We start from the raw sequence: 8,734 nt of genomic DNA, 5'->3' as shown, positions 1-8,734 counted from the left end.
CAATTTTCCAAAAGCCGGCCCTTTCAGATGCCTCTGGAACATCATCATCTGCGTCTTCCACAGACAGTAGGCGCCCCAAACGCCCGAAACTGAAAGATATATGATCCCTCCTGTATAACCTACCCACAAAAAATGACCTAGAGGCAATAATAACAGTTGAAACCAAACAAGAACAGGCCATAGTGGTGTTAAAGATGTGTGAATTTTATTCTATATTTTGTATATCTAGGATTGTAATGAGTTAACTTTTTCTACTTCCAAGTGCCCACCCACTCCCTCTTTGTTTCAAGACTGGAGGAGAGAGGGGGGGGCAAAGGGCTGTGCTGTGAGAGGTGTCTGTTTTCTCATCCTTGTACAGGCGTCCCAACAAGGGAGCTATATAGAGAGTCATATAGACTGTGAAGGAGTGCATAAGCCAATTATATGGCTCGATGATATGTATATATTATTCACTGCCTATAGAGAAGCACCTCTTTGAAGTGTTACATATGACGTAGGCAGTATTCTTGTTAGGATAAAATCCATTACAAAATGGCGATGGTAACCAGATGTTTACATTAGTTCACATTCCAAAGTAGGACCCAGTGCGCAGAAGCCAGGGTGCTATCTCCTCTCTCTTATCTCTTCTTCCTTTTTGACCAATGAAACACTGTTTAAGCCTCAGTGAAAGACTGCCCTCTTCTGAAGATGTATATACGCTTACCCAATGTAATAAAAGTTAGAGATTGCTTTGACCAACTTCTGTGTCAGTGTCCAGTCTCTCAACCACGCGTGGATATTAACCCCCTGGGGGTACATTGATTTGGAGCACCAGAGTGCATCTAAAATGCTCTAATTTAGGGCTACTTTGACAGTGGCAGTGAAATCTGACCTGATTATTGTATCTACTCAGCTTCCCACCTAGATACAAGTCTCATCAACATTAGATTCCAGGCTTACAAAAGTGGAAGAAACCTTGACCCTGCAACGAGACATTAATAGGCACCTGCTTTTGCAAATAGATGACCAAGAAAATAGGGGCCGTCACAACAATATTAAACTCGGGGATTCCAGAAGAAATTCCTGCGACTGACCTACGCAAGGTTCTGACCTCCATTTTTAACACGCTCCTTTCAAGACCGACATTCACTTACACTAGCTGCAATGCTGCAGAGCTACACTGCGAGCCTTGGTAAAAAAAACAAGAGCTAGTGGAGCACGGTGGCATGAAGTCAAGTGTTTCCATGCACTTGTGCTGTTGTGGTTGCCCAGATTGGAGGCATCATTTAGATGTTCTGATACATGTGCTTTCCATCTCCTAGTTGTAGAACCAACACAAGATTTCACAATGAGCGGTGGATTATGTAAACCACGTGGTCACTGTTGCCGTTCATGTATTCTTTTCTCTGAAAAATTTTCTTTTGATTTGTATCTGTAAAAGAAGTGCAAGGAGTCGTGTAGGTACACATCCTGCAAGAGTGAGAAACATCTCTATGGCCCCTCTAAGTAGGGGTTAGCATGTTGCCTAACATGGGTGCTCTATTATAGGCTATTTTATTGCCATGTTCCAGTTTTTCATCCTCATAAAGGCCAGGTAAATGTCTAGAAAGATTATTATTTATTTGACAAAACTGGTGACTGTACTTTTTCATGTGAAACAAGAACTCATCACATGACAAGGGGCCCCATAGCAATTTGCTTGGTCTCATGCACACAAACGTATTTCTTTTTCTATGTCTGTTCCGTTTTATTTAGCAAAACGTATGTGGAACCATTCACTTCAATGGGGCCACAAAAAACGTAAATTACTCTTTGTGCATTCCGTTTCCGAAAATAGAACTGTCACAGTCCCTCAGGTGACTGATGTCAGGAAATCAAGGAGATTGGCTGAGCGTGGAGGAATTTAACATTCTCCTTGATTTCTCTTGATTCAGTGTTGATAGGGTTAATGACCACTTCCCTTTTCTCAGCTGTTGCTCAGTGGTCATCACTTCTACCCTTTATAGTCTCATCCCACCCTTCTGACTTTGCAGTTGATAGCTTAATTTAGGTTTGGCTGAGCTGGTGTGAGATCCTCTCTGGTGTTCCTGTTCTTCCATCTCTACAGAAGTTAAGTGTCGCGTTTGTTTGTATTTGTTATATTCCCTGTTGTTGTATCTGGGCCTGAGACAGAGACTTCCATTCGTCCATCTGCGGAGGAATGGGTTGTCTCTGGTCCTATACTTAATCCAGGGCCTTATAGGGAAATCAGGGCCTACGTATCCTGCTTATGAATATTCCTACCGTCAAGGTCTATTCATATTAAGGCCCCATTTACACGTCCACAATTTTGTTCCGCATTTTGCGGAACGGAATTGGGGACCCATTCATTTCTATGGGGCAGCACAATGTGCTGCCCGGATACGGAATTACGGACCCACACTTCTGGGTCGGCAATTCCGTTCCCGAAAAAAATAGAACATGTCCTATTCTGGTCCGCAATTAAGGACAAGAATAGGCATATTCTATTAGTGCCAGCGATGTGCGGTCCACAAAATGCAGAATGCACATTGACGGTTTCCGTGTTTTGCAGATCCGCGGATCCGCAAAACACGCTACGGACGTGTGAATGAACCCTTATAGGTAGTCAGGGCCCGGATTAGGGTTGTCTAGGAGGTGACCTGTTTCTTCCCTAGTTTCCAGGCCCAGTTACTGTTCCCCTTCCCTCCTGTGTTCAGTGTGGAGTTTCCCCCCCCCTCCCCCACTGATCGTGACAATATCAACCGCCATTTCGTTCAGGTCAGTGCAGCTATGGATCCTATGTCTGTACTGGTCAAACAGCTGCAGGGACTGTCTTTGGAGGTAGCTAACCTCCGTGCAACAGTCTTACGGATTCAGAGACCACAGGTGGCTGGTTCTGATGGTGGGTACCAAGCCTGCCCTGAACCTAAGATTGCCCTCCCGGACAGATTTTCTGGGGGTAGTGACAATTTCATTTGGTTCAGGGAATTGTGTAAATTGTACTTTAAGCTGCGTCCATACTCTTCTGAGTGTCAACGTGATAAATAATGGTGGTCGCGCTGCCCAGTAAATAGAGGTCAGTCAGGTAGAGGATTATCAAGCTCTTCACATTGCAGCCACACAATAGAATTCAGGGGTAGGTGCACCAGAAGACATCCAAACCACTGTAATGCAAATTGGCGCCAAATAGTGAAGTTCCACAAGGATCAAATTTCCAAGTTTTTTAATTTATACTCACAAGATAAAAAGGCATAAAACCAAATCGTTCTTTCCTCATATATGGTTTTATGCCTTTTTAATTCACTATCTTGTGAGTATAAATAAAAATTCTTGGGAATTTGATCCTTGTGGAACTTACAGTGGTTTGGATGTCCTCTGGTGCACCGACCCCTGAATTCTATTGTGTGGATGCATTGTGAAGAGCTTGATAATCCGAGATACCTCTACCTGACGGACCTCTATTTACTGGGCAGCGCGACCACCATTATCTATCTTTTTGAACTTTTTGTGAACTTGGCCCACGTCACGCGGTGGATCTGCAGCACCGATAAGTACCCTACAATGTTTTTTGAGAGACTGTATATTTTATTGATGAGTGTCAACGTGTGGGTATGATTTTTTTTTGCGGGGCCACGGAGCGGAGCTGTCCGCATCCTTTGCGGCCCCATTGAAGTGAATGGGTCCGCATCGGAGCCGCCAAAACTGCGGCTCGGATGCGGACCAAAACAACGGCTGTGTGCATGAGGCCTAAGGATGATGCACAGTCTTGGGCTTTTTCTCGGCTGACCGGATCACCGTCCCTCCAGTCGGTAGATTAATGTTTTAGAGCCTTGGGTCTTATTTATGATGACCTGGATAGGATCTCTCAGGCCGAGACCATGTTACGTGGTTTACAGCAGGGAGAACGTTCCTCGGAGATCAATTGCTCTGAATTTAGGAGATGGGCTACAGATACGGAGTGGAATGATCCTGCTCTCCTTAGCCAGTTCTGTCAGGGTTTATCTGAGAGGCTGCAGGACGCGTTGGCCTTTCATGAAATACCTGAATCATTGGAAGCAGCCATGTCCCTTGCTGTATGTCTAGATAGACGCCTGAGGGGGAGATCTAAGGGTCCTCATCCTCAGGACGTACTGTCTAAAAAGGTGGCGGCTTCCTTTGACACTTATGGTAAAGAGACACCTGTAATTACGCCTTGTGAGGGACTATGCAGTTGGGGGGAGCTACTCCTGGGACTGCTGGTAAGAGCTCTAGTCATATGAAGCGAGTCTGTTTTTGTTGTGAAAGGAAGGGACATTTCGTGAATATTTATCGACAGTGGGGCTGGGGTTAACCTGATTGATGGACAGTTTGTTCGTATTTATGGGTTGACAGCATTTCTGTCTTTGGAATAAATTTGCACCTCTTACCCAAAAATGCCTGTCGCAGGTGTTAAATGACATCCATTTAAGAGTGGGTGATTTCCATCAGGAATTTATTTCGTGTTATGTGTTGGAGGGTCTGCCTGCTCCGATGGTTTTGGGCTTACCATGGTTAAGCAAAAATAACCCTACCATCGACTGGCAAGCGAGACAGATTCTCGATTGGAGTGATTTTTGCATGGACAACTGTCTTAATGTGTCTTTCTCTCTGGTCACCACTAAAACTGTACCCTCGTTCATTTCTGAGTTTTCTGATGTGTTCTCTGAGAGTGGTAACCAGGAGTTACCCCCGCATTGGGAGTATGATTGTCCCATCAATCTTATTCCTGGAGCTAAACTTCCCAAATCTCGGTTGTATAGTCTTTCGGAGCCCTAAAGAAAGTCTATGCGAGAGTATATCACCGAGAGCTTGGCAAAGGGTCATATCAAACCATCCAAATCCCCAGTGGCTGCTGGATTGTTCTTTGTAAAAAAAAAAAAGATGGTACCCTTAGACCATGTCTGGACTTCCGTGAGCTCAACCGTATTTCAGTCCGTGATCCTTACCCCCTTCCTCTGATTCCGGATTTGTTTAGTCAGATTGTCGGTGCCAAGGTGTTCTCTAAATTGAATCTGAGGGGGGGGCGGCATAAATCTGGTAAGGATCAGGGAGGGGGGTGAGTGGAAGACCGCATTTAATACCTCTGAGGGTCATTTTGAAAACCTGGTCATGCCCTTTGGGTTAAACAACGCTCCAGCATTTTTTTCAACACTTTATCAATGAAATCTTTCATCCTCTGGTGGGGAGATTTGTTGTTGTATATCTGGATTACATACAAATTTATTCTCCAGACATGGAGTCTCATAAGGATTATGTGAGACAGGTGTTACAGATCCTAAGAGAGAATAAATTGTATGCGAAGATGGAAAAATGTGTTTTTGCTGTTCAGGAAGTGCAATTCCTGGGTTATCTGCTCTCACCCTCAGGTTTTCGTATGGATCCCGAGAAAGTCTGTGCGGTGTTGGACTGGGATCGACCCAAAAATCTAAAAGCGCTTATGCGGTTTTTGGGATTCACCAACTACTACCGTAAATTCATCTTGAACTATTCAACTGTGGTTAAACCTTTAACAGACATGACTAGGAAGGGGGTTGATTTCTCTGTTTGGTCTGAGGCGGAATTACAAGCCTTTTCTGCTGTGAAGGAATGTTTTGCTTCAGCCCCTATTCTGGTGCAACCGGACGTGTCTCAGCCATTCATTGTAGAGGTTGACGCATCCGAGGTAGGGGTGGGAGCAGTTTTGTCGCAAGGTCCTTCACCTAGTAAATGGTGCCCGTGCGCTTTTTTCTCTAAAAAACTTTCGACTGCCATTAAGTTGGCTTTTGAAGAATGGTGCCATTGGTTGGAAGGAGCAATTCATCCTATTACGGTAATTACTGATCACAAAAATTTGGCTATCCTTGAGTTGGCTAAACTACTGAATCCAAGGCAGGCCAGATGGTTGCTATTTTTCACCAGATTTAACTTCATTGTCACCTACCGCCCTGGGGTTAAGAACGTCAAGGCGGATGCTTTGTCGTGCAGCTTTCCTGGAGGGGGTGATTCTAAAGATCCTAGTCCTATTTTGTCTGAAGGGGTAGTTATATCTGCCCTATATCCTGATCTTGAGGCTAAGGTGTTGGAGGCCCAAGAGGATGCACCGGACTCTTGTCCTCCAGGGAAGTTGTTTGTTCCTTCAGACTTACGTCATAAGGTATTTGAGGAACATCACTGTACTGTCTTGGCAGAACACTCTGGGAGTAGATCCACTGTCAATCTCATTTCATGCAGATTTTGGTGGCAGGGGCTGCGTAAGTGTGTTGAGGACTATGTGTCAGCCTGTTGTACCTGTGCTTGTGATAAGGTGACACATACTCGGCCTTCTGGATCTCTTCTTCCGTTACCCATCCCGTCCAGACCTTGGACACATTTGTCCATGGAGCTTATCACGGATTTACCAAATTCTTCGGGAAAAAAAGTGATCCTGGTGGTAGTTGATCGGTTTAGCAAAATGGCGCATTTTATAGCATTGCCTGCTCTACCTAATGCCAAGACTCTTGCACCGGTGTTTGTCAATAACATCGTGAAACTACATGGCATTCCCTCTGATGTGGTGTCTGATTGGGGCACTCAGTTTGTTTCCAGAGTCTGGAAAGCGTTCTGTACTCGACTGGGGGTACAATTGTCCTTTTCTTCGGACAGGCGGAGCGCACCAATCAGAATCTGGAGACTTAATTGAGATATTTTGTTTTGGAGAACTGGAAGAAGTGCTGTTCCTTCTTGACGTTGGCTGAGTTTTCCATTAATAACCACAGACAGGAGTCCACTGATAAGTCGACGTTTTTGGGGCATATGGATTCCATCCACAGTTTGGCACATTTTCTGGTTCTCAAACTTCCGGTATTCCTGAGGAGGAACGATTTTCCTCTTCTTTGTCTTCGATTTGGCGGAAAATTCTAAATAACCAGAAAAAGATGGGCAACAGGTATAAGCGTGTGTCTGACAGGAGATGTATGAATGGTCTGGACCTGAGAGTGGGTGATTCTGTGTGGCTGTCCACAAGAAACATTAAGCTATAGGTGCCTTCTTGGAAGTTGGGCCCAAGATTTATTGATCCATATAAGATAACTGCCATTGTTAACCCTACAGCCTTCGATCCTGAACTTCCTCAGGCTTTGAAAATTCATAATCTATTTCATAAGTTGTTGTTGAAGAAATGTGTCGAACCTGTTGAGCCGTCCTCCTTGCCTCCCATTCCTGTCATGGTGGACGGCAATTTAGAATTTCAAATCAGCAGGATTGTGAACTCCCGAGTTCTCTGTAGATCCCTCCAGTATCTCGTCCACTGGAAGGATTACGGACCAGAGGAGAGGATATGGGTTCCAGCGGCCGATGTTAATGCGAATTGTCTGGTGAAGGCCTTTCACAGAGCCTATCCTGATAAGGTCGGTCCTGGGTGCCCGGAGGTCACCCGTAGAGGAGAGGAACTATCATGGTCCCTCAGGTGACTGATGTCAGGAAATCAAGGAGATTGGCTGAGCGTGGAGGAATCAGCCTCCTTGATTTCTCTTGATTCAGTGTTGATAGGATTAATAACCACTTCCCTTTTCTCAGCTGTTGCTCAGTGGTCATCACTTATACCCTTTATAGTCTCACCCCACCCTTCTGACTATGCAGTTGATAGCTTCATTTGGGTTTGGCTGAGCTGATGTGAGATCCTCTCTGGTGTTCCTGTTCTTCCATCTCTACAGAAGTTAAGTGTTGCATTTGTTTGTATTTGTTATATTCCCTGTTGTTGTATCTGGGCCTGAGACAGAGACTTCCATTCGTCCATCTGCGGAGGAATGGGTTGTCTCTGGTCCTATACTTACTCCAGGGCCTTATAGGGAAATCAGGGCCTAGGTATCCTGCTTATGAATATTCCTACCTTCAAGGTCTTCAGGGTGGAGCCCCCCCCCCCTGATCGTGACAAGAACATGTCCTATTATTGTCCCCATGACGGACTAGGATAGGTATGTTCTATTAGGGGTCAGCTGTTCCGTAAAATATGGAATGCACATGGCCGACATATGTGCTTTGCAGTTCCGCAATTTACGGACCGCAAAACATCCAACAGTCTTGTGCATGAGCCCTATGATTGGTTGATGCACTGGTATAGAGCTATATATTTTAAGTTTTTTTTTTTTTTTTTGCTGGATTCCTTCCTTTATCCCTATTTCCATGTTCTATCGCCCCTCTTTTTCTATCTTCTTTCTCTCTCCTCTGCTTTCCCGTTTATTGTTATAGTGGCACATACCATTGGATAATTCAGATAAAGGGCAGTTGTGCAAAGTACATTTTAATCCAGTTACAGCATTGCTTGGCCATCTCTGGCAGTCCCATAAAAATTAATGGAGTGGTGGTCGTGCTCACTCGGCTATTTTCAGAACTCCTATAGAAATGAATGGAGAGCATGTCGCTTATGTGCGGTACTCTCCTTCACTTTTGGGGGCCCATTTTGGAGATAGTTGCAGAAGTGGGGTTGGCACCTATCTGACTTTGATGGCATATCCTAGTAATATGCCATCAAAATCTGAGATGGCACAACCACTTTAACTCGGGAAAGATTTAAAATTGTTGATTGGTTGAAGCTGCCAGCGACGGGAAAAATACCTCTTTATATTGAAGCATTTTCCAGAGGTTGGGGTCTGTCCAAGAAGATCAGCACCCTTTGTATGAACTATAGCAATGTTTATTAGCCCCCATGCACACAGCCGTTGCATGCATTGGGGACGGCAATTTGCCGCCCCCAATGCACGGGCAACATCCGTGCGGCTGC

Source organism: Bufo gargarizans, chromosome 6 (assembly GCF_014858855.1).
Source record: "Bufo gargarizans isolate SCDJY-AF-19 chromosome 6, ASM1485885v1, whole genome shotgun sequence".
Lineage (NCBI taxonomy): Eukaryota > Metazoa > Chordata > Amphibia > Anura > Bufonidae > Bufo > Bufo gargarizans.
Note: the sequence above shows the minus strand (reverse complement) of the source record.